We start from the raw sequence: 27,884 nt of genomic DNA on the forward strand, positions 1-27,884 counted from the left end.
ACATTTATCAAAATTGCTGTATTTTGTGTATCCATGTTAATATTGAAGATGGGAAGAAAAAAGCAACATTTTTGGCATACTATGTTTTATTATTTCAACAAAGGTAAAAATGCAACTGAAACACACAAAAAGATGTGTGCAGTGTATGGGGAAGGGAAGATGCTGTAACTGATCAGATGTGTCAAAAGTGATCTGTGAAGTTTTTCATGCTCCAGCTTTCTCATTTAACAAAGCTCCACAGTTGCATAGATCAGTGGAAGCTGATAGCAATCAAATCGAGACATTAACTGAGAACAAGCAACATTATACCATGCAGGAGATAGCCAACAAACTCAAAACAGGCAAGTCCAGCACTGAAAATCATCTGCAACAGCCTAGTTATGTATATTGCTTTGATGTTTGGATTCCACATAAGTTAAGCAATAAAAACCTTTTTAACCATATTTCCGCATGTGGTTCTCCACTTAAACATAATGAAAAAGTTACACTTGTAAAACAAATTGTGACAGGCAATGAAAAGTGGATATTTTATAAATAATGTGGAATGGAAGAGATAATGGGGCAACTGAAATGAACCACCACCAACCACCACACCAAAGGCCAGTCTTCAACCAAAGAAGGCGATGTTGTGCATATGGTGGAACTAGAAGGGAGTCCTCTATTATGACCTCCTTCTTGAAAACCAAACAATTCATTCCAACAAGTATTGCTCCCAATTAGACCAGCTGAAAGTAACAAAAAAAAAAGCATCCAAAATTAGTTAACAGAAAACACATTATCTTCCTTCAGGATAACAACAATGGCATATTTCTTTGGTGACCAGGTAAAAACTGTTACAAGCTAGTTGGGAAGTTCTGATTCATCCACTCTATTTACCAGATTGCATCTTCAGATGTCCATTTATTTTAGTCTTTACAAAATTCTCTGTTAATGGAAAATTTCAATTCCCTGGAAGACTGTAAAAGGCACCTAGAACAGTCCTGTGCTTAAAAAGATAAAAAGCTTTGGTAAGATGGAATTATGAAGTTGCCTGAAAAACGCCAGAAGACTGTGAAACAAAACCATGAACATGTTGTTCAATAAAGTTCTTGGTGAAAATGAAAAATATATCTTATTTTTACTTAAAAACTGAAGGAATTTTTTGGACAACCCAATATAAAGAACCAAAAACAGAGATGAAAAAATATACTAGAAGGAATTGATAGTTAATTAAATGATACAGAGGAACAGATCAGTGAGCTAAAAGACAGTAGTGGAAATCACGTAAGTTGAACAGAAAAAAGAAATAAAAACAAATGAGAACAGTTTACAAGATCTCTGGAAGAACATCATGTTGTCCCAGATTCGTAAACATCATGTTTACTAACAGTCACAGGATAAGGGTTCCAGAAGGAGAAGAGAGAGAGAGAAAGGGGCAGAAAACATATCTGAAGACCTAATAGCTGAAAATTTCCCTAACCTTGGAAAGGTAACAGACATCCAAGCTCAAGAAGCACATAAGAGTCCCAAAAGGATCAGCCCAAAGAGGCCTGCATGAAGACACATTGTAATTAAAATGGCAAAAATCAAAGATAAAGAGAGAATATCAAAAGCATCAAGGGAAAAATCAACAAGTTGTGTATAAGGAACTCCCAGAAAGCCATCAGTTGACTTTTTAGCAGAATCCCTGCAGGTCAGAACGAGGTAACACAATATATTTAGAGTGATGAAAGGGGAAAAACCTACAGCCAAGTACACTCTACCCATCAAGGCTTCCATTCAGATTTGTTGGAGGAATCAAAAGTTTTAAGACAAGCAAAAGCTGAGGCTAAGAGACAACTCACTGGAAAAGATCCCAATGCTGAGAAAGATTGAGGGCAGGAGGAGAAGGGGGTGACGGAGGATGAGATGGTTAGATGGCATCTCCAATTCAATGGACATGAATTTGAGCAAACTCCAGGAGACAGTGAAGGACAAGGAAGCCTGGCATGCCACAGTTCATGGGGTCACAAAGAGTTGGACATGACTTGGCAACTAACCAACAACAATGAAAGTTAAAAGAGCTTAGCACCACCAAACAGATCTTCACAAGAAATGTTAAAGGGACTTCTCTAAGCAAAAAAAGGCCACCATCAGAAACAGAAAGCTCATCAATAAAGGCAAATATACATTAAAGGTAATAAACCAACTATTAATAAACACAAAGCTAGTAGGAAGGTTAAAAGACAAAAGTAGTAAAAGCATCAATAGCCACAATAAGCAGTTAAGTGGTATAGCAAACACACAGAGTGCAAACAAACAGACTTTAAATGAAAATAGACTAAAGGCTCCAATCAAAAGACAAAGGATGACTGAACAGACACAAAAATAAAACCCGTATCTATGCTGCCTACAAGAGACTCACTTCAGATCTAAATACACACATGGACTGAAAGTGAAAGGATGGGAAAAAATATTCCATGAAAATAAAAATCAAAATAAAGCCAGGGTAGCAATACTTTTGGGAGAAGGAAATGGCAACCCACTCCAGCATTCTTGCCTGGAGAATCCCAGGGACAGAGGAACCTGGTGGGATGCTGTCTCTGGGGTCACACAGGGTCAGACACTGTAACAAAGAAAGACACTACATAATGATGAAAGCATAAATCCAAGAAGAATTATAAATGTGTATGCATCCAACATAAGACCACCAAATACACAAAGCAAATATTTACAGAGATCAAGGAAGAAATTGACAACAACACAATAATACTAACAGACTTTAACATCCCACTTACATTAATGGACAGGTCATCCAGACCACAAATAAATAAATAAGGAAACACTGGCTTTAAATGACATTTTAGACCAGACTGACTTAATACCTTATCCAGGGGATTTCTGCAGAAACTAATGCCTGTGGCTGGCAATTTGTCATGTAAGTGATTATTGAAACATCTCTGGTCAATAACATTTGGATAACAAATGCCATATTAATGCATCTACAGTCAATAAGTTAATAGATATGCAGAGAATATTACATTCAAAAGCAGCAAAATACACATTCCTTTCAAGTGCAAATGACCAGCACTGACCACAGACTAGGTCCCAAAAGAAGCCTCAGTAAATTTAAGAAAATTGAAATTGTATTAAGTATCCTGTCCCACCACAATATTATGAGACTAGAAATTAGAAATCAACTACAGGAGAAAAGAAACTGCAACACACACAGACACATGGAGGCAAAACAATACACTACTGAACCACCAATGGAGCGTTGAAGAAATCAAGGAAGCAGTAAAAAATAGTAACAATAATAATAAACAAATACCTGGAGAGAAGAGAAAACAAAAACAAAATGATCCAAAAATCTATGGGACACAGCAAAAGCAGTTCTAATAGGGAAGGTTATGATGATACAAGTCTACCTCAGGAAACAAGAAAAAAATCTGAAATAAACAACCTAACCTTACACCTAAAGGAACTAAAAAAATAACAAAAGCCAGTTCTTTGAAAAGATAAACAAAACTGATAAACCTTTAGCCAGCTCATCAAGAAAAAGAGTAGTGGGGGTCCAAATCAATAATTTCAGAAACGAAAAGGGAGCAAGTACAATCAAGACCATATAAATACAAAGAATCATAAATCACTAGTATGAATAACCATTAATATATGCAGATAAAATAGACCATCTAAAAGAAATGAAAAAATTCATAGAAATGTATAATCTCCCAAGACTGAACAAGGAAGAAACAGAAAATGTGAATAATGAAATCAAATCAGTAATTTTACAAACTCAAAAAAAAAAAAAAAATAGACCAGGAGCAGACTGCTTCACAGTTGAATTCTACCAAACACTTAAGGAAAGTTAACATCCATTTCTCTCAAGCTATTTCAAAAAACTGCAGAGGAAGGAATACTTCCAAACTCATTCTATGAGACCAGCATCATCCTCCTACCAAAACCAGTCAAATATATCATGAAAAACTAAAATTACAGGCCAATATCACTGATGAACTTACAAAATACCTCAAATGTCAGCAAGCCAAACTGAACAGATCCAATTAAAAGGATCATATACCACAATCAAGTGGGATTTATTCCAGAGATGTAAGGGTAGTTCAATATTTATAAAATCAATGCAATACATCACATTAACAAATTGAAGAATAAAAACCATATGATCATCTCAATAGATGCAGAACCTCCTGACAAAACTCAATATCCATCTATCATAAAAAACATACCCTCCATGAAGTGGGTATACAGGGAACATACCTCAACATAATAAAGGTCATAAATGGTCTGTCCAAAGCTAACATCAAACTCAACTGTGAAAAGCTAAAAGTATTTCCTCTAACATCAAGAATAAGACAAAGGTGCCCAGTTTCACTGCTTTTATTCAACATAGTATTAGAAGTCCAAGCCACAATCAGACAAGAAAAAAATAAAAGGAACTTGAATTTCAAAGGAAGAAGTAAAGCTGCCACTGTTTGAAGATGACAAGATACATTCTAAATGTATACACTTATAAAACTATACATTAAAAAACCCTAAAGACACCACCAAAAACCACTAAAGTTCAGTGAATTTGGTTAAGGTGAAGGAAACAAAATTAATATATAGAAACCCATTACATTTCTATACACTAACAACAAACCATCAAAAAGAGAAATAACATAATCCCATTTATAATCACACAAAAAAGAATCAGTTCAGTTGTTCAGTCATGTCTCTTTGCGACCCCATGGACTACAGCATGCCAGGCCTCTCTGTCCATCACCAACTCCCAGAGTTTACCCAAACTCATGTCCATTGAGTCGGTGATGCCATCCAATCATCTCATGCTCTGTCATCCCCTTCTCCTCCTCCCCTCTATTTTTCCCAGCATCAGAGTTTGTTTAAATGAGTCAGCTCTTCGTACCAGCTGGCTAAAGCATTGGAGTATCAGCCTCAACATTAGTCCTTCCAATGAACACTTAGGACCAAATGGATTAAAAAAAAAAAAAAAAGACTCCTATATATGCTGTCTACAAGAGACCCCACCTCAAAACAAGGGACACATACAGACTGAAAGTGAAGGGCAGAAACAAAGTCACAGGTATAGAGAACAAACTACTGGTTGCCAGTGGAGAGACTGAAGAAGAAAGGGACAAGATAGAGATAGGGGATTAAAAGACACAAACTACTATGTATATGATAGATGAGCTTTAAGGATATACTGTATAGCACAGGGACCACAGACAGTATTTTGTAATAACTTTTTTAATTTATTTGGCTGCACCAGGTCGTGCCATGAGTGATCATTAGCTGTGGCATGCAAATCCCCAGGTGTAGCCTGTGGGATTTAGCTTCCTGACCAGGGATCAAACTCGTGCCCCCTGCATTAGAAGCACAGAGTCTTAGCCCCTGGACCACCAGGAAAGTCCTGTAATAACTTTAAACGGAGCAGAATGTATAAAAATTGTGAAATACCTGAAACTAATATTGTAAATCAACAATACGTCAAAAAAATGACAACCAAGTAAGTTTTGGTGAGGGTGTGGAGAAAAAGGAAACATATGCGCCAGTACTGGAAATATAAGTTGATACAGCCACTATGGAAAACAGTCTGCAGGTTCCTCAAAAAAATTATATCAGGTTGCTATAAAAGTTACTGTGGTTTAAGACCATGAATTTTAAATTATTATAACTAAGCTCAAACACAGGTTTATTAATCAAAATAGGAACCATTATAATCAATACATTTTTGCCAATGAGAAATAAGTTTGCTTATTCCTGTAGTATAAAAATCCATGCTTCAGGATTTGACCAACTCTTGGAAAGCATTTTCTGCCTTCTGCTGGTTGCAGAAGTGTTTACCCTGCAAAAAGTTGTCGAGATGTTTGAAGAAGTGGTAGTTGGTTGGCAAAAGGTCAGGTGAATACAGCAGATGAAGCAAAACATTGTAGCCCAAATTGCTCAACTTCTGAAGTGTTGGTTGTGCAACTTGAGTTCAGGCATCATCATGGAGAAGAACTGGGTCCATTCTGTAGAACAATACCAGCTGTAGGCCTTGCAGTTTTCAGTGCATCTCACTGACTTTGCTGAGCATAATTAGATGTAATGCTTTCGCTGGGAATCAGAAAGTTGTAACGGATCAGACCAGCAGCAGAACACCAAACAGCAACCATCACCCTTCTTTTGGGGCAAGCGTGGCTTTGGGGAGTGCTTTGGAGCTTCTTCGTGGTCCAGCAGGTCACCCCTGGCTATTGTATAAAACCCACTCTTCATCACACGTCACAAACTGAGAGATGGTTCACTGCGTAGAACAGGAGAAGACACTTCAAAATGACAATTTTTTTTTATTTGCAGTCAGCTCACGAAGTACCCACTTACTGAGCTTTTTCACCTTTCCAATTTGCTTCAAATGCTGAATAACGATAGAATGGTCAATGTTGAGTTCTTCGGCAACTTCTCATGTAGTTGTAGTTGTAAGAAGATCAGCTTCAATGATCCTCTCAATCAGTCATTGTCAACTTCTGATGGCTGGCCACTATGCTCCTCAACTTCAAGGCTCTCATCTCCTCCACAAAACTTCTTGAACCACCACTTCACTGTATGTTTGTTAGCAGTTCCTGGACCAAATGCGTTGTGATGTTGTGAGTTGTCTTTGTTACTTTACAACTCATTTTGAGTTCAAATTAAAAAATTGCTCAGATTTGCCTTTTGTCCAACATCATTTTTTCAGTCTAAAATAAATATAAACTAAATAGCAAGTAATGTCATTAGTTAAAAAAAAAAACACAAAGTGAGAAATGCACATTAAAATGATGTATAACTACATGTATAAACATGTAGTTACTTTTATTTAAGAATGTATTCCAATATCAAACAGCAAAGTTCAACAACGCAAAATCGCAATTACTTTTGCACCAACCTAACAGAACTGCGTTAGAATCCAGCAATTCCACTTTGGGATATTTATCCAAAGAGAATGAAAACACTAATTCTAAAATATGTGCACCCCCATGTTCATTGCAGCATTATTTGCAATAGTTAACGACATGGAAACAACGTTAGTGTCCACTGATAGATGAATAGATAAGTAGATGCGGTATGTGTATATATATATTTATACACAATGGAATATTACTCAGATATATAAAAATGAAATCTTGCCATCTGTAACAACCTGGCTGGACCCAGAGAGTATTATGCTACATGAAATGAGTCAGAGAAAAACACACACAGTATGATTTCATTTATTTCTATGACCCAAAAAAAAAAAAAAACAGAATCAGAGATTCAGAGAACAATTCTGGTGATTGCCAGAGGGGAGGGTGCTGGAAGAACAGGCAGAAGGAGAATAGTTGAAGGAGATGAAGAGGTACAAACTTCCAGTTATAAATACCTCACGTGGATATAGTGTACAACATAAGCACTATGGTTAATAATTCAGTTATAACTCTACAGTGACAGATAGTAACCAGAATCATCATGATTTCATAATGTATAAAAATATGGAATCCCTATACTCCACACCAGAAACTAATACAGTATTTCAGGTCAATTACAATGCAATAAAGAATAATAAAGTGTATCATGGCAGTTCCAAGTTCAGATGAGGGTAAAATGGGAGTATGTTATCGTTCCACTCCAAAATCAAGCAAAATGAATACAAGGTAGTTTAGAAAAACACCAGGAGAAATCAAACAAAAAGAGAGAAATCAAACCAAAAAAATGAAATCAATCTTACATTGCATATGTCAAGAACAGAAACAGAAGAATCTGGTGGCATAGAAGAGCTCCTGACCCCACTCCATTGCTGTGGGCAATCCTGGGAAAAGAAGAGAGCCAAGAAAACCCTGCACATTTCTGCACTTTCCTACTCATGGGCTGCAAGCTGGAGGAAAGAAGGCTGGGGAGGTAAAAGCTCACAGTCTATAAGAAGCAGAATGAACGCCTCAGGAGCAGAATGCCACAGAACACCAAGGGCATGGGCAGAGATAAGAAGAGCCTGGAGACTCTCATTTCTCAGGACACATACCTCCTCTGGGGAGTGGGCCGGGGAAGTAACAGGACGCCAAGAGAGGAGCAGGAACCAGGCCACCAGCAAGCACGCATGCCCTTGTCCTGGCTCAGCCCTTACCATCCAAGACCCCACATTCCCAGCACTCCGCCTGCAACCTCAGGAGGAGACACAATGTTTCAAAAAGGTGGGAAGGACACCTGGGAGAACTCGCCCAGCCACCATCGAAGCCACACACAAGGCTCTTGTCAGATACCCAACAGTGAAGAAAAACAGCCTGGCAAACATGCAGAGATGATTCGGGAGAAGCACAGGTCCAGCCTGCTGAGCTAATGGAGCATTAGCTGAGAGTCCAGCCTTCGTGTCCTTGGTAAAAAGAGAACCAGTAAAGGTGCCTGACCAGGGGTTGGCAAAGAACTGCAGAATGTTATCAGTGTAAACCTCAAAGTGTGGTTTCAGGAAAACTAAAACTGGTTGATTCCAGCATCTACTGTGGCAAACCCCCAAGCTCATCACCAGCACCAAGCACGGGCAAGCACACCAACGTGGGAGCTGGCAACTCACACAGCAGTGGCTGCAATGCAGTGGGGACCAGGAGGAGATCGGCTTCTCATGGGCAGCAACCGTGCTTCTGTCCCCACCCCCAGCCAGGGGGCAGAGGTTCGAGAACCTGGTAACTTCCTGAGGCTGTTCTCATGGGGAGCTGGAGAGCCGTAGCTCCCCAGATGGAGGGCAAGCTGGCCACTCGACCTGAAACCTGCCCAGCTCTGAAACCAATCAGCCCTCTGGAAAGTCGCCCTGTGACCTTGGCCAAGGAAAATCGCTCGCTCCTGTGCTATTTAAGTGTACATCAGCACTAAACTGAGAAGAACATTTTTTTCTGGGATTGAAATCTGGCACCCTGGGGCTTCAGCCCAACGCAAATGTATTTCCTCAACTATGAAAACAGTCATCTAATTAAACACTAGCCAAAATAAGTGAAGAGAACTATATGTTCATCAGTTTAAGATGTTTTTTGGCATAGAAATTCCTACCCCACCCTCCCCCCCAAAAAATGTAGTTTTAAAGAAAATCTGGCAAAACAATTAAGCCCTAATCACTTTGCCTTGATACCTATTCAAACATTTTAAGCAGGAATGATATCATCACTGTAATTTTATTTATTTCAAAGGAAGCTGACAAAACAAATTTCAGGACATATTTCCATCCCCTAGAGAAGGACATAATTGCTCATGTAAGTAAAAAAAAAAAAAAAACACTTCTGGGTCTCAGTCTCTTATCTCTCTCTCTGCCCTTTACTAAAATATCCATATTTCAAAAATCTGTACTTTCCTCCCAGTTCTCTCTCTCTCCACCTCTGGAGCAGGTTAGGGTCACGTGGGTCCAGGGATTTCTCATGTGGTTCTCCTCAGACAAGAAGCAATAAAATGGAGATGGCAAGAGAGAACCTCTTCAAAAGGTCTACAGTGGCTGACTGCAAAGAAGCCTATGAAACAACCTATCTCAAAGAACAAATGAAAAATTATCCAAATTTCTCAAACCACCTTGCATATCCATGGAGAATCTTCAAAATGATCCATGAAATGAACATCTTTTCAAAAAAGAAATTGGCAGGCAGCAGGTCACACGGCTGCCTGACCCAATTATAAGGGAAAGCCTGATCGTTCATTAAGAGTCAAGGAATGCAGTCGGAGACTCAGCTGCCTCCGGGTGCCAGTGATGCTGCTGAGGGAGAGTGATCTGGACCTGGGGTGAAGGGAGAAACAAATGCTGTCAGCCCCACGCCATGGTTCCTGGGGAACTGAGCTCCAGTACTCGCTGCCCTTGAACATCTGGTAACCAGGGAACGTTAAAAACACAAAGGAGAACTTAACCTCGTCCCTGCACTGCCTGATGCAGGTGCCACATGTCACTGGACCCAAGCACAGAAAGGAACCTTGAAGGCCAGCCAGCCCCACTGCTGCCCCCTGCCCTCAGCAGCACCCTTAGGAGGGTATCCTGGGCTCTCCTCCCTCTCCTCCAGCAGGCCCTTCCCCCAGGGGCCTGTGAAACGCTCTGTCTTTTTTGTTTTACCAGGGGCTGTTCAGAACAGGCCAACAGCACACACCATCTCTTCCTCCCAGCATCTCTACAGAGGTTTCAGCACAATGATCAGGCTGCTTTTACCCTTTTGTGTACTCAGTTGAAATCTCCTCCTTTTTAACTTCTTTTATTCTACTTCCGTCCTATATAGATATGCAGAGCTGCTCAGGAGAAAAAATAACCCTTTGAATATTTGAAGGGAAGGAGACTTCTCTCGCATACTCTCTAATCCACTCAGTGTGAAAGGGCCAAGATGAACAGACAGCACTGCTGCTGCCAAGTCGCTTCAGTCGTGTCCAACTCTGTGCGACCCCAGAGACGGCAGCCCACCAGGCTCCCCCGTCCCTGGGATTCTCCAGGCAAGAACACTGGAGTGGGTTGCCATTTCCCTCTCCAATGCATCAAAGTGAAAAGTGAAAGTGAAGTCGCTCACTCGTGTCCGACTCTTAGCAACCCCATGGCCTGCAGCCCACCAGGCTCCTCCGTCCATGGGATTTTCTAGGCAAGAGTACTGGAGTGGGTTGCCACTGCCTTGTCTGACACACAGCACAAGAACATCATTAACAGAAAATTTACCAGTTCAGAATTTACAACAGGGGCTTCCCTGGTGGCTCAGTGGTAAAGAACCTGCCTGCCAATGCAGAAGATATGGGTTTAATCTGGGAAGATCCTACCTGCCGTGGAGCAGCTAGGTCTGTGAGCCACAACTGCTGAGCCTGTGCTCTAGAGCCCAGGAACTGGAACTCCTGAAGCTTGCAGGCTCTAGAGCCTGTGCTGGGCAACAAGATAAGCCACTGCAATGAGGAGCCCATGCACCACAGATAAGAGAGTAGCCCAATGAAGACCCAGCACAGACAAAAATTAAATAATTTGTTAAAAGATTTTACAATAAATTAATCTGAAACAGGTCTGAAAACCACTTCCGAGCTCTCTACAAAGGAAATGCTTGAAAAGCCAATAAAGAACATGAAGAAAATAACTTTTTTAAAAAACACAAGACTTCAAGGGCAAGTATAGCATGCTTCAAAGAATCAACTTTCAGAGAATTTTATAAATTAGTGGTTTACATTTAAATAGCACTTATATAGCTATAGCTTATATAGCTCTCTTCAGAGCAAGCACCTATAACTTGCAGCTCTGGTCGCAATCATTCGAGAAAGAATACACTCTTCATAGGATGTCCCAGGCTAGAAATTCCACCAAATTTCCTTTCCTCCTCCTTTTAAAGTAGAGGAGTTTGGGGCCCAGAAGAGTCATTTCTCTGCTCAGGGTGCCATAATGAGTTAGTGGCAGGGAGAAAACCAGACCCTAAGCCTGCTGTCTAATCATCTGGTGCTGGGTTCACTCTATCGATAGGGTTTCAAAGGCTCAGGCAAACATAAATTCAAGTGCATAGGTGCATGTCATTTCCATCCGGCAGAAGCAATGTAAATAAATTTAAATCAAGGCCCTTCAGGATGAGGACAATTAGACTGTATAAATGAACACCAATTATGACATCAGTGTAGATGAAAAACAAAAATGACTGCTTCACTCAATGGAGCTCTGGTCTGGAGAGCTGAGCCGCAGAGCAATGAGACTATTTTTGCATTCTAATTCAATTTACAGACTGTTTCTCTCATGCTTAAATCCCTTTTAAGTACTGTAAGACAGCACAAAGATTTATGAAGTCCTGTAAATAACCAGACAATTTATTTAGGAATATTCTATTATTCAAACTATTTCAGTGTTACTGATTAACACCCCCTACAAATTAGTTTTAATTAATGATGCTTAATAGGTGGTGGCTTCTCATGGAGAAGGACATGGCAACCCATCCCAGTATTCTTGCCTGGAGAATCCCATGGACAGAGGAGCTTGGTGGGCTACAGTCCATGGGTCGCAAAGAGTTGGACACGATTGAGTGACTTCACTTTCTCATGTAGTTAAGTCGATAAAGAATCTGCCTGCAATGCAGGAGACCTGAGTTCAATTCCTGGGTCGGGAAGATCCTCTTGAGTAGGAAATGGCAACCAACTCCAGTATTTTTGCCTGGAAAATCCCATGGACAGAGGAGCCTGGCAGGCAACAGTCCACAAGGTCACAAGAGTTAGACATGATTGAGCACACACATACAAACAATAGAAGCCCCCAGTGAATGCCTGTTGAATTAGTTTGTTGTATTTCAAGCAAGAAGGATATGTGGTTGCCTTCTTTGCTGCTCAGTTCCCTCTTCTTACAGAAGGATGATGGCTCTACAGACCTCTAGGCAACTGTGTGGGCATTAAATGGGAACATTTGTGTAAAGCACTACTGTAGTGCCTACAATAAGAACCCACTATATGGTCGATGTTCTTACATTTCCAAATAAATTGCTCTCTCATTTCCAAACACGCAGATTAGAAGGGGAGAGAAAGTGCAAGCAAAAGTAACAACTAACATTTGTTACTATTTAGTCACTAAGTCCTATCCACCTCTTTTGCCACCCCATGGACTGTAGCCTGCCAGGCTCCTCTGTCCATGGAATTTCCCAGGCAAGAATACTGGAGTGGGTTGCCATTTCCTTCTCCAGGGATCTTCATGACCCAGGGATCAAACCTGAGGCTCCTGCACTGGCAGGCAGATTCTTTACCACTGAGTCCCCAGGGAAGCCCAGAACACCTAACACAGTGGAAGGGGGGGGAAAAGCCCAGATATAAGGATTAACAAAGTGTGAGACTCTGGCACCTTGTACTATAGGAGGAAACACCCTGAAGGCATCACTTCCCCAGCAACGAACAACCTCTGAAGTTCCGAACAGCGACCCTGTGTGACGGAGAAAACATTAGGGGAGGCTCCCGGTGGTCTGCTTACAAAGAGAGTGTGTGTGTACGTGCAATACACTTCAGAGAATTCCCTTACAAGGTGGATTTTTTTTAATTTAAAAAAAAATTTTGCTGTTTACAATGCATAAAATTCAGCTTCCGCATTCTGGAAAACTCAGTTCTCTGGAAGGACACCCTCTGTGAAGGATCACAGCAAAGGTGTGTATTCTTCAATTTCTTTGCATACCAACAACTAAGCCACAAAAGAGAAGTCGCTCGATCGTGTCTGACTCTTTGCAACCCCGTGGCATGTAGCCTGCCAGGCTCCTCCATCCATGGGATTTTCTAGGCAGGAATACTGGAGTGGGTTGCCATTTCCTTCTCCAGGGGATCTTCCTGATCCAGGGATGAAACCTGGGTCTGCCGCATGGCGGAAAGACTGTTCACTGTCTGAGCTTCTAGGGAATCCCTTCCCAAGGAAGCCACAAAGCCAGTGTATTTAACATGATTCTAGCCATTCTGCCAAATTCTCTTTCAGGAGAGAAAGGTGCAAAGAGGGGAAACAAAGACTTGACATAAGGTAAAATGAATCAAGGAACCAAGAGAGGAAGAGGAAAACCAACCACAGAGAAGTCTGCAAATCACCTCTAGCCCATGATGCAAGGGGAAAAAGACTTTCGTCATTTGATGAGTCCAGACCTCCCTCTGCCCACCCAGATGTGAAATCTGGGACCATCCTCCTCAGCGCCTCTTTCCTGGACCAAGCCCAGTCACTCATGCTGGAAAGGTAGCCCAGCAGTGCCAAGAAGTGGTCCCATTTTACTGCCTGCTTAGGGGAAAGCTCTGGTAGGAAGAGGAAGTGACAGGGACAAAGGCAGAACTTTACTGCCTTGTCACATCCAGCTCTACTCAGAGCACGTAAATCAATACTAAAACTTCACAAGTAGGACGAGAGGTCCCGATGAAATTGCCAACGTCCCACTGTGGGTCATGACAGCCAGCAGTAGAGGCGATGTCCCTGAGGGACCACTGTCATCATCTTTAAGAGCTGGTTCCAAATGTGTCTCCTTGGAGAGAGCTCCCTGCCTCTCCTCTCTTCACAGCCCTCCAGCCCACAGACGCATCCTCCTCGGTCTCCAACTGCTGAGCACACCCGGCCTCGGGCAGAGGCAGGCGGAATTCCAATGGGCATCATCCAAGGAGTCGTCGCAGGACTTCCCAGGAGGAGAAAGATGAAGCCCACAGAGATCCAAGTCTCCCTCCACCCCTGCCCCTGACACATTCACAGGAGGCAGAAGAGAAACAGGACCCACTGACATCATAATTATTATAGTCCACCTCCCCTGCTGGATCATAGGCTCCCAGAAGGCGAGTGCCAGGGCCCCCTCGTTAATGACGTTCCTAACACCCAGCAGAGGCCCTGGGCACCAGCTGCCCTCAGTCGAGAGCTGCTGAGTGAACGAATGGCGGCAGCAGACAGGCAGGTGAGCCCTCAGGACCGTGACCAATGAGCCCGAATGCTCTGCACTCAGCACACAGTGATGGCAAGAGCACTTGCCTCGCTGTATTAGTCATGTGGGCCCTTACTCAGTGAATCCACCCTGCACAAGTCACAACACGCAGCAGCTTTAGTGCCCCCTCCTTTGTCAAATGGTGGCTGAGAGTAATGATTCCTGTCCCCTTCTTGCACACACTTATTGATGGCATCCAAAAGGAACAACAAAATAAAAGCTTTTGGGGGCAAATATTCAGTACTACTTAAGTAGAATATGCAATAATGCAATTTACTACAAACAACTTTCCTACAGAACATCTCATGTGACATGAGAATGCCATCTTATGCCTTTAAATGTTCCATTGTTTGAATAACTTACATGCATTTCTTTATAACCATAGTATATATTGCTATTATTATCTCCACCTTGAAAAAACTTAAAAAAAAAAAAAAAACCTCAAGACTTAGAAGAGTCAAGCTAACTCTCCCAATATCAGGGGGCAGGGCCCTTTTCCATCCACTTACTTTGCAGTGTTTGATAATCATGCTGTCAAGGCCAGGCTGGTGAGTTGAGCCTTATAATGCAAAGCTTTCCACAAAGATATGGGGGTGGAAGGTGGGCCTCAGTGTAGAAGGGACAAAAACAAATGCAGAAGAAATGCCAATCATAAATGAAGCAGTCTCTTCAGAACTGGCTTCTCATCCCTGCTAGCCACATCCTTGCTCTCATGGCCTTTTAAGGGCTATATTATGGCTGTGAGCAGTCAGTCACCAGAGGCCTAAGCCAAAAGCCACTCTAAGATAACAAAACCAATGACAGAGATTAATCTCAACCTGACCAATAAATAGCTCTAAACTCAGTGCCTAACCCTAAAGGTACAAACAGTTCGATTTGGGGGCCCCCCACCACCCAAACTCCAACCCACTGAGATGAGGGTCCAAGCATCGCACCAGGGGTTCCTGGATCATCCACACTCCAGATGCAGTTGCCAGTTCCCCCAAGGGCCCAAACCTCTCTTGCAGCACTACAACCCAGCAGACTGGCACTGACCTTTCATGGCCGAGCAGTGGTAACATCTAAATTACAGCTCGGCCGCTGTGGCCACCACCGCAGACACGTTCCTCATGAGGCCAGTAAGCCACTTAGAAGGAACTCAGGTGCTGGAAGGCCTTCCCAGAGAGGCCTAATACGCAATACTCATAACCCTGTGACTATCATTCCCCCAAAGAAGACTCTCTCCCTGCCCCATCCTTACACTCCTCACCCCCCAAAAGCTGACACCCAGTTTGCATCAGTTATCCATTCTAAAGGGCTCTGATCCATGCTGCTACAGCCTATTTGTCCCTGCTTCTGTAATTACTTTACAAGAAGGATGCGTGAAATGGAAAGTGATAAACCACAGAGGGCAGGCAGACACAGAATTACATCAGGGCACACAATAGAAATAATCTGGCCTTCCCACTGTTGCCAGAGGGCCTCCTCCCCGGCCCCTGCCCCAATGCTGCTTCAGCTTGTGCCCTGAATCCCAGCTGCTTTTAGAATTAAGGAAGTATCCGGATTGAGATAATTGCATCAAACAAATCAAATTTTGACATGATAACAAACGGGGATTTTGAGCTCAGTCTTTACAAGCTCTTTCATTTTTCCCTGGACCCCAAGTTAGTTTGTTTTCATTTATAAAGAAGAACATCACGACCTTTTCGAGCTGTCAGGAGCCTGTAAGTTACTGCTTTACTAAGACAGTCCTAGCCTGAAGCTCTCCTGGGAGTCGTGTCTCCTGAAATCCTCACCCAGCTCCTCCAAGAACCTCTTCCCAGATCAGTTTCTACACAAGTGCAAAAGCCCAACTGAGGTGCATCCGTATTTCACACATTTCACCCCACACAAAAGGAAGCTGGCTTTCATTTTCTAGAATACGCTCTTCTCACAAACTCCGAGGTCTACAAGACTGCTTCCTCATTTGGAAAAGTGGTAGGATGGGTCACTGCCCGTTAATGTCATGGCAAGGCTCAAACAAGAAAATCTTCTAACCAGTAGCTTGTGTTCAATGAGACAGTCTTTAAAATGACAGAATTATACAACGGGTGGGGAATGGGCAAAATGAGTGAAGTGGGTCAAAAGGTACAAATTTCCAGGTACAAAATAAGTTCTGTATGGATATGATGTACATGGTAACTACAGTTACAATACTGTGTTGCAAATTAGAAAGTTGCCAAGAGAGGAGATCTTAAAAGTTACCACAATTAAAAAAAAAAATCTGTATCTATGTATGGTATAAAACCAAAAAACTATAGAATCATAGAATTCTAGGCATGGGTAGAATCTAAGAGATCACTTATAACCATCATCTCACTATTCAGGAAGCTGAGGCCCCAAACAATGTTAAAGTGACTTATGTAGGCCTCATAGCATTTCTGTGTGAGCACAAAGAGAAGATGCCAGTTTTCCAACCTAAACATCCCATCTGTCCCCATCTCTAGAATTATCATATAAAATACTAGCTCGTCTTTACTGAGAACTCACTCTGGGCCAGGAGCTGTGCTAAATGCAGTGTCGTAGGTGGCCCTGCATTCTACAAAGGAGAGGCTAAACCATCTACCAGGTCACACAACTAGAATGCACCACAGCTGAGATGGGAACTACTGCAGCGAACCAGGACCGGAGTCTTAACCGATAATCCATCACTACCCTCAGACCATTGTGTCAGCTACCTCAACCTTTACATCAAAATATGCACACACTTGTGAGATGCAGCTAGTTTGGAAATATAGCTGTTCTTTTGGTATTTCTGCAAAGAGGAAGCTCTAATCACCAACCTCCCCCCTCTCAACGCTGAGAACAGACAAAAGAACAGGTGATCCCTGCCAATCACCAAGCAAATGACTGATGACTCACCGGGTAAAGTCCCATCTGATTTCTGTCCCCTCACCTAGCTCTCTCATTCAATATTCAATATCACAGTAACCATTCACAGTAACCACTCAATATCACAGTAATCCAAGTCTATGCCCCAAACACTAAAGCAGCAGCTAAAGATGAATGATTCTATGACGACCTACAAAACCTTCTAGAACTAACACCAAAAAATATGCCCTTTTCATCATAGGGGACTGGAATGCCAAAGTAGGAGGTCAAGGGATACCTGGAATAACAGGCAAGTTTGGCCCTGGAGCACAAAATGAAGCAGGGCAAAGGCTAACAGAGTTTTGCCAAGAGAACGCGCTGGTCATAGCAAACACCCTCTTCCAACAACACAAGACACGGCTCTACAGTGGACATCACCAGATGGTCAATACCGAAATCAGATTGATTATACTCGTTACAGCCAAAATGGAGAAGCTCTACGCAGTCAGCAAAAACAAGACTTAGAGCTGACTGTGGCTCAGATCGCGAACTCCTTATTGCCAAATTCAGACTTAAATTGAAGAAAGTAGGGAAAACCACTAGACCATTAAGGTATGACCTAAATCAAATCCCTTACAATTATACAGTGGAAGTGACAAATAGATTCAAGAGATTAGATCTGATAGAGTACCTGAAGAACTATGGAAGGAGGTTCGTGACATTGTACAGGAGGCAGAGATCAAGACCACCAAGAAAAAGAAATGCAAAAGGCAAAATGGTTGTCTGAGGAGGCCTTACAAATAACTGAGAAAAGAAAAGCAAAAGGCAAAGGAGGAAAGGAAAGATATACTTATTTGAACACAGAGTTCCAAAGAATAGCAAGGAGAGATAAGAATGCCTTCCTCAGTGATCAATGAAAAGAAACAGAGGAAAACAGTAGAATGGAAAGACTAGAGACCTCTTCAAGAAAATTAGAGATACCAAGGGAACATTTCACACAAAGATGGGCACAATAAAGGATAGAAATGGTATGGACCTAACAGACGCATAAGAGATTAAGAAGACGTGGCAAGAATACATAGAAGAGCTATACAAAAAAGATCTTTAAGACCCAGATAACTATGATGGTGTGATCACTCACCTAGAGCCAGACATCTTGGAATATGAAGTCAAGTGGGCCTTAGGAAGATCACTACAAACAAAGCTAGTGGAGGTGATGGAATTCCAGCTGAGCTATTTCAAATCTTAAAAGATGATGCTGTGAAAGGGCTTCACTTAATATGCCAGAAAATTTGGAAAACTCAGCAATGGCCACAGGACTGGAAAAGGACAGTTTTCATTCCAATCTCAAAGAAAGGCAACGCCAAAGAATGCACAAACTACTGCTCAATTGCACTCATCTCACACACTAGCAAAGTAATACTCAAAATTCTCCAAGCCAGGCTTCAATAGTATATAAACCAAGAACTTCCAGATGTTCAAGCTGGATTTAGAAAAGGCAGAGGAACCAGAGAGCAAATTTCCAACATCTGTTGGATCATCAAAAAAGCAAGAGAGTTCCAGAAAAACATCTACTTCTCTATTGACTATGCCAAAGCCTTTGACTGTGTGGATCACAACAAACTGGAAAACTCTAGAGATGGGAATACCAGACCATCTTACCTGCCTCCTGAGAAATCTATATGTAGGTCAAGAAGCAACAATTAGAACCAAGCATAGAACAACGGACTGGTTCCAAATTGGGAAAGGAGTATATCAAGGCTATATATTGTCACCCTGCTTATTTAACTTCTATGGAGAGTACATCATGCAATATGCCAGGCTGGATGAAGCACAAGCTGGAATCAAGATTGCCAGGAGAAATATCAATAACCTCAGATATGCAAACGATATCACCCTTATGGCAGAAAATAAAGAACTAAATAGCCTCTTGATGAAAGTGAAAGAGGAGAGTGAAAGCTGGCTTAAAACTCAACATTCAAAAAACTAAGATCATTGCAATCTGGTCCCATCACTTTATGGCAAACAGATGGCGAAACAATGGAAACAGTGACAGACTTTATTTTCTTGGGCTCCAAAATCACTGCAGATGGTGACTGCAGTCATGAAATTAAAAGATGCTTGCTCCTTGGAAGGAAAGCTATGACAAACTTAAGGAGCATATTAAAAAGCAGAGACATTACTTTGCCTACAAAGGTCCATCTAGTCAAGGCTATGGTTTTTCCAATAGTCATATATGCATGTGAGAGCTGGACCATAAAGAAAGCTGAGCACCAAAGAACTGATCGTTTTGAACTGTGGTGTTAGAGAAGACTCTTGAGAGTCCCTTGAACTGCAAGGAGATCCAACCAGTCAATCCTAAAGGAAATCAGTCCTAAATATTCATTGGAAGGACTGATGCTGAAGCTAAAGCTCCAACACTTTGGCCACCTGATGCAAAGAACTGACTCACTGGAAAAGACCCTGATGCTGGGAAAGATAGAAGGCAGGAGGAGAAGGGGATGACAAAGGATGAGATGGTTAGATGGCATCACTGACTCGATGAATGAGTTTGAGCAAGGTCTGGGAGTTGGTGATGGACAGGAAAGTCTGGTGTGCTGTAGTTCATCATGGGGTCACAAAGAGTGGGACATGACTGAGTGGCTGAACTGGACTGAAGTCCTCCCGGGACTGGAGGTTCTCATGACCTTTCATAGTACATGGAACTTTCTCCCAGATTTTCAGGTTTTCCAGTGGGTGTGAGCCAGACCCAGTCCCATTAGTCTCGGAAGGTCTCCAGCCACGTCTATACCCACCACGCACCTCACTCGCCTATGAGACCCAAACAGCATACTCTCCCAACGGAGTTATTGTTAGCCCCGCACTTTTTCATGTTCACCACACATTCTCCATAAGCCTATGGGGCTGCAGCACATGCCCCTGTACAGATATTTTCTGCAATGCTGCACAGGAGGCACAGTCTAACAGCTGGAGGAGTAGAGAAAGATTAAGGGGACACTTTGGAAAAGGAAGGCGCTCCCTGGGATGGATCGCGGTGTGGACTTGTCAGGTCTGTGTCCAGTCTCCATCCCACCCCAGTCCCCAGCCCATGAAGCATCCTGATTTATGACTTGTGTGTCCTCAGTCCCAAGGTCCTTTAATGAATTAACAACGGCCTTCACCGATGGGCTGACAGAGACTGGGTGGATATAAAAATAAATCAGAAGGCATATAAACAGACTGAAAGAAAATACACAGAAAGACTAGAGATGGGCATGCCCATGGGGTAGAATTATGGGTGGCTTTTATTGTCTGCTTTGTGCTTTCCCTTGTCTTTTAATTTATATTAATTGTGTAATAAAAACGTTATCAACTGCAAGTCCCCTCTCCCCGGACAAGAAGACGTTTAGACACATCTGGGAGTGAATCTACCCATCATTGGCCGTGTGACCCTAGGCAAGACACATGACCTGTCTCAATCTGTCTCCTCACCTGTAAAATAACAGTACAAGTGCCTTCACCACCTCAGTTTTAAGAACTATGCAAGAAAATTACACCTCTGACCGTCAGAGGGTTTTTTCCTTGCTTTTGTAACAACCTAAAAATACGCAAGCCCAGCACACAGTAAACAATCCACACGTCAGTTATTAAGACAGCATTTATTCACGTTTCTCTCAACCAGATGCTATATTTCTGGGTAAGGCCAGAGCATCTTTACACAGGCTTGGCAAGCACTGAGACCTCGATAAATACACATCAATTCCTAAATATAGACCATACACCTACCTGAGAAAAGGGCTCTGAATCCTGCACATTTGGGGACTGACAAATACCAACTCAACTGGAATATTCTGCTGAAGCTCCAATACTTTGGCCACCTGATTCGAAGGGCTGACTCACTGGAAAACACTCTGATGCTGGGAAAGACTGAACGCAAAAGGAGAAGGGGGCGGCAGAGGATAGATAGCATCACCGACTCAATGGACGTGAATTTGAGCAAACTCCAGGAAACAGTGGAGAACAGAGGAGCCCGGCATACTGCAGTCCCCGGGGTCACAAAGAGTCAGACACAACTTAGCAACTGAACAACTCAACTGTACACTCAAGTTCTTCACCCTACCTCCTCACCTACGGCAGTGGCAAAGCGGGGGAAGGGGAGGAAAACACCGTATAATATCTGTATTAATTATAAATTCAAAGAAGTTACACAAATTTGAGTTAAATGGGTTTGTGGGCAATGTTTTGGTTTGGTACATTGTTTTGTTTTGTGTTTTCCCTGCAAAAAGAATAATGTTGATCCCTTCCTTAAACAGCCTCTGAACAGCAGTGACTCATACTCAGTGAGGAAGGAAACAAAGTTTCCTCTCTATTGGGGGAAAAAAAAAAAAAGAACCTGGCTATTTCATGACGTCAAACTGACATCTGTTATAGGACCCTTCCTCCAGACCTGGGAATTCTGTATCATCCGTTCTTCTAAGCAACCAGAGAACTTCTAGGGAAATCTCACTGAGCCAGCAGAGAAAAAACAGTTGCATTGATTTTAATATTTTTAACAGCTTTACTGAGATATAATTCACATGCCATACAATTCACCCATTTAAAGTATACAATTCAATAGTTTTTACTGTATTCACTGATTGCACATGCAACCACCACCACCACCAATTTTAGAACATTTTCATCACATCAAAAAGAAACCCATGTCCTTAAGCTATCATGACCCAACTTCCCTCTATCCCCCAGCCCTTAGCAACTACTCCTCTACTTTTCATCTCCATACATTTCCCTGTTCCGTTCCAGGCTGTAGTCTTAATGGAGTCATATAACATGTGGTCTTTTGTGACTGGCTAAGCTGCTTTGGTTTAAATGATGCCTTGAGGAGAGTAATACCCAATTAATGGTAAAAGCCCATGATACAAATAAACTACCATCTAAACCCTTCTATGTGATAGTAATCTGCTTGAAGATAAACAATAAATCTCATAACCAATCCTCCACGTTTCCCAGAGCAGTCACTCTCCCCTAAAACACAGTTAGGTACTCAGGAAATGATTGAGGAAAAACAGTTATACTCAAAGAATTACTAAATCAAGAGGAGGGAAAAGCATTTCAATTTGAATAAAATGTAAGATCCAAAAGTCCCTACTTTGTTGAAGATGATGACTCAGAAACCCAAGAACTCTCAAGTGAACTGTCACAAAGAACACCACAGTCCTTCAAAGTGGCCTCTCTGCACTGATTTTATAGCACAGTTAAGCACCTCTTGCCTCCCTGTTCTTCATGATGGATACTCCACACAGCATAGACTCTCCCAAGAAACTTGCTCCAAACTATAATTTGGCTAAACTAGCAACTTCTTCCTTTGATATATGGAGAATGATAGGTGTTGACTTTTTAAAAATAACCATATGCAATCAGTGTGGGTTAGGTCTACAAAACACTTCATATCCAGATAATTTCTCTGGATGTGATCAGTGGGACTGCTGGCTATTTCACATGTATTAATGGAGAGCAAATATTACGATCTATTAATATTTAACACAAGCAAATTGTTGGACCCAGAAATTCTACTGTGTAGAATTTGTTTTATCAGTATACTTACAAAATTATGCACAAGAGTTTTTTTCTGGCAGCACCACATCTTACCAGGAAATAAAACTGGAAACAAAGGTAGATTAGTATATGTATGATGTAGAAAGATCTCTAAAATAAAACTATGTGAAAAAGTAAGATGCTGTATTACTCCTGCGTAGATTGTTTAAAAGAGAATGTACATACATAAAAATACAAAGCTGTAAGGCTTTTGCAAGATCAGATTTTATTTACATACTTTTACTATAGAATATTTTACATCCTTATTATACATTCTAACCTATCTCAGAGTTGAGGAAGATTTCCTAAAATAAGATATAAAAAAGCACAAGAACTTATGCTAATCAAAAAGCATCATAAAGAAAATGAAAATGTGCAGAATGAGAGAAGACACCCACAGCTCACACAGCCAATGAGAACCTATATCCAGAACATATTAAAATGCCTACAAGTTAAGAAGAAAAAAGACAGTTCAGCGGGAAGATGAGCCAAAGACTTGATCAGAAACATCACAAAAGGAATAAATCCAAACAGCTAAACATACAAAAAGGGGTTTGACCTTACTGGTCATCAGGGAAACACTGAACTGAAGTCAGAGTGAGTTACCACTTCAAATCAACAGACTGGCAAGAAAATGGAAAATCTGAACAGTTTCAGGCTGGGAGAGGACATGAAGCAATAGAACAACAGAACATCTCACTGCTGGTGAGAGCATCAACTGGTACAACTCTTTGGAGAAATACACATTATCTTTTGATCCAGCAATTCTAGCTCTAGTATATACCCTTTGGAAATATCGGTACCTGGACAGTCTTAGCAGCATCTCTTAATATCTCAAAAGGAGAAACAACTCAAATGTACATCATCAGAAGAACCAATAAATAAGTTATGGTCTGTTCATTCAGTGGAATATCATACTGCACGAAAATGAAAATGAACGGGTCTTACAATGCTGAATGAAAGGTGATATAAAATGATCACACAACCAGATCCATTTATATAAAATGTAAAAACAGATAAAACCAAGCTATATTGCCTAGGGATGTAAACACATAAATGATAAAAAGAAAAACAAGGAAGTCATTATCAAAATTAGGAGAGTGGTTACTCTGAGTGGAAAAAGGAGATGTGGTCAGAATGGGACCTACTAGAGTATTTCTGAACTGCCACCACATTCTACTTCTTGACCGAGGTGACGGTTACATAAGTGTTGTACTTTATGCATTATCTATGTGTTTTTATTATAAAAAGTTATTTGTTTTTTTTTATAGACATGTACTTTTGAGCCCAGACTATGTCTTGAAATACTGTTCCCAAAAAACAAACAAAAAAACAGGACTGACTTCTTGGAGAAATGGCTGATTCCAGAACTGGGGCAAGAAATGTCACCTTGACCATCTTAATACCAGACAGAAAGAAAGCTATCAAAGACTACTAGGCTCACGGCAAAAGGACTCAGGGAACAACCTGAAAAGGCTCACACAAGCCAAAAAGGAGAAATTTTAAACATCAATAAGTTTGATGGAACACATTAAATATGTTTAAATTCATAATATTTCTATAAATTCTAAAAACAAGAAACCAAACCAGTCACTGTTAAAGGACATTAATAAGTCAATACAATACTTTCAAATCTAGTAAAGGTAGAAAAAAATGAAATATCTCATCTGATAAATGGCAAAGGAAAGACAGAATTAGAGCACCACCATTTTACAACACATAATGAATGACTGGCTATACATATTAAACACCAACCAGTGCTAGTATCACAAAAAGACATTTACAGCCTCCTACTGGAAGAATCCACCATCACCTATGAAGTAGCCCTGCTTAAACACCCTCCTCATCAGTAAAATAAGCTTGAATGTGATCCAGCATCACGATGCAACTACTAACTCAAAGGAAATTTAAAGAACAGAAAAAAAAAAATTAAACAAATACAATACAATAGGGATATGAAACATCTACACAGCAAATAACTTGGTTTCTTTGAAAATTAAGAAGTAAGGAGGAAAAAGGAAGGGGTGTTCAGGGAACTTACAGATTAAAATTTACTTAAAGGACAACAATCAATCACACTGTGTAAGCCTTATCCAGATTCTGATTCAACCAAAGAGTAAACCATGACATTGAGAAAAGAACTGGGGGTGGTGGGGAGACAACTTTAAACAATACCTGGTGTTCAAACCTACATTAATTTATTTTTTAACAGTTTTAGTTTGTGGACATGTTTTTGAAAGAGTCATTATCTCTTGAAGATATATACAGAAATATCTACAGATGAAATGAGGTACCTGGAATTTCTTCAAAATAACATCAGAAGTGGGTTAGACAGAGAAAACAGGATTTAGTCAGGAGCTGAAAAATACTGAAGCTGAAAAATGGTTCACTGTGCTTTTCTGTCATATGCTGTACACGTTTGAAATTTTTCATAATAAAAGGTTAAATAATTAAGAAATATTTTACTAGTGAACTAAGCATTCTGTGAGAATGTTGTTTAGCTGCTAAGTCATGTCCAACAGTTTGCGACCCCATGAACTGTAGCCTGCCAGTCTCCTCTGTCCATGAGACTTCTCTAGGCAAGAATACTGGAGTGGGTTGCCATTTCCTTCTCCAGGGGATCTTTCCAACCCAAGGATCAAACCCCCATCTCCTGCATTAGCAGGCAGATTCTTTATCACTGAGTCACTAGGGAAGTCTTCTGTTTAAAAAAGGATATACATATATATACTGGTGTAACCACAAAAAGATTTTGGCATGTTAAGTATTAAATTATTAAGTGTTAACCTTTGGGTTAAAAAACTGGGATGGGGAAAAAGTAGGGGGCAGATTTTTATTTTATACCTTACATTATTTGAACATTTTTACCATGAGCATTTTTATTTCTAATCACAGAAAATATAAATGGGTGATCTGAGTAGTGGGATTAATAGGCCATGTTTGTTGTTGTTCTCTATGAATAAAAGTTTTTAAACAGCAAAAAGGCTTAAAGTTCAAAAGCTAAACTTCAAAAAAGAAAAAAAGCCAGGTATCAACTAATATATCTTAGAACTAAAATTCCTCAGCACCTAGATTCAAGACTGGCAAACTTTTTCTGTAAAATGTCAGTCAGTAAATATTTTAGGCAACTATTCAATCTGACATTGTAGCACAAAAGCAGTCACAGACAGTATATAAACAAATGGGACTGGCTGTGATCCAAAAAAAAATCTTACTTATGGTCACTGAAATGCAAATTTTATAGAATTTTTACATGTCATGAAACAGCAACCTTCTTTGGATTTTTTTTAACCATTAAAAAAACACCATCCTTCGCTCACAGGCCATGCAACACAGGCAGTGGGCTGGGCTTGGCCAAGGACCATGGTTTCCAACCCCTGCTCTAGAGGCTCTAGACAATTCTCGTACCTCTTCGATCCTCTAGTCTGGAGATACCATCTGGACTGTATGAAGCACTGGCTATTTTTATGTCTTTTAACCTGGTAGTTCCCATGCATTTCAACAATGCTTCTGCAAAAATCAGTACCATATGTTAACAGGACTGTTTGCAATTATTTCATTAGAGATAAAATCTATCTTCTCAGTTTAAAAGAAAAAAAAAGTGAATGGTCAAGAAGACATGAATTTGCTTCAACCCATGCCAAGTTCAGCATAAAAAATGACCAGAATAAAAGAAAAATCTTTGACTCTTAACCTCCCTTGTTATTAATTGCATGACTTAAGCTTCAGAATCTTTTGCAAAAAATAAAAAGGAAATTCAAAACTTTTAGTCCTTTTTGGAACCATGAGTCCTTTCAAAATTTCCATGACAACAATATAGTTAAGTCCCTAAAAGAACCAGTGTCCACAGAAGCACAAACAGCCCCTGTTATTAAGTCCAGCCAGACACTGTAACTAACAAAAGGAAACCAACAAGCAAAAACAAAAGAACCACCCAGAACTTCAGCAGGTTTATCAAAGGGCTTACCATTTACGCATATTTATTGAACATATGATCTGTGCTTGGCACAAATTTCCAATCGATCATCACTATCTCCTACAAGGTGGGAATTTGTATTCTGTTAGAGAGTCAATGAAACTAGAGCCCGTGGATGTCAAGTGAGTTGCCTATCACTGTGCTAAAACTCAAGACTGGAAATTTAATCTAACATTCTGTGTATCTGACAGCCCACAAAATGTAACCAAACTATCTAAATCTAAAATGCAATTTTTCTCTTCCAGAAAAGCAATACAAATCTGAGGTCCAAGACATACCACAATCTTCTCATCTATCTGCCCCAGCTTTCATCTAACTTTTATGGCTGATGAAATAAGATTTCAACTTCTTCCTTTACTTTCCACTAGTCTGGGAGGACAGAGAAGGCAATGGCACCCCACTCCAGTACTCTTGCCTGGAAAATCCCATGGACGGCGGAGCCTGGTGGGCTGCCGTCTATGGGGTCGCACAGAGTCGGACATGACTGACGCGACTTAGTAGTAGTAGTAGTAGTCTGGGAGGAAGGGGATTCTTGTTTGCAATTCCCAACCTCCAAAGAAACAACATGTTCTAATTCTGCTTTGCAGAAAACATTAAGAAGATATGTCTACAGCAGAGCTCTAATTTACAGGCTCGCATGCAAGCCTTTCTACATGGGAGGTGATGCTTGCCAGTCAATATTCACCCACAGGCCAGGCGGCTAGAATTCTAAGCCAGAGATAGATTTTTTATTTACCTTTAAACAGAAGTGACAAGCAAACACCACATAATCTATTCTAATACTGGATCCTCTATTTCCTGTCACTCCACTTAGAAGCCTCAGAGATGGGCTGGTTTCCCCACTGCCCATTTGGGGAGGGGGATCACATGGGACCACAGATAGGCCGGGGAGAGCCTCTGACTGCTTCTGCCTGCCTGCCTGCCTTTGCATCAGCAATGCACTCAGGGGAGGGTGCCCAGGCTCCACGTAACATGCTGCAGAGCAGCTCGCAGAAGAAAAATAAAGAGCAGGGCATGAAACTTTAGTTCTTTATTGGTTTCTATGAGCGGCCTCTTAACTGAGCACTTCTTTTCCTCCTCACTCACCCAGGGATCCGTGTGCCTCCACAGACAGGAATTTATGGGGAGGGGAAGGGCCAGCCCATACGGACGATGTGCTTCAG

The 27,884-nt window shown here is 41.1% G+C and overlaps 1 protein-coding gene across 5 annotated transcripts in view; it reads right to left on the bottom strand.

The window, feature by feature from the left end:
• Positions 1 to 27,884, bottom strand: part of CACNA1D (calcium voltage-gated channel subunit alpha1 D) — a 351,812-nt gene that overhangs the window by 282,726 nt on the left and 41,202 nt on the right. The window lies entirely within an intron of this gene.

Source organism: Ovis canadensis, chromosome 19, assembly GCF_042477335.2.
Source record: "Ovis canadensis isolate MfBH-ARS-UI-01 breed Bighorn chromosome 19, ARS-UI_OviCan_v2, whole genome shotgun sequence".
Taxonomy (NCBI): domain Eukaryota; kingdom Metazoa; phylum Chordata; class Mammalia; order Artiodactyla; family Bovidae; genus Ovis; species Ovis canadensis.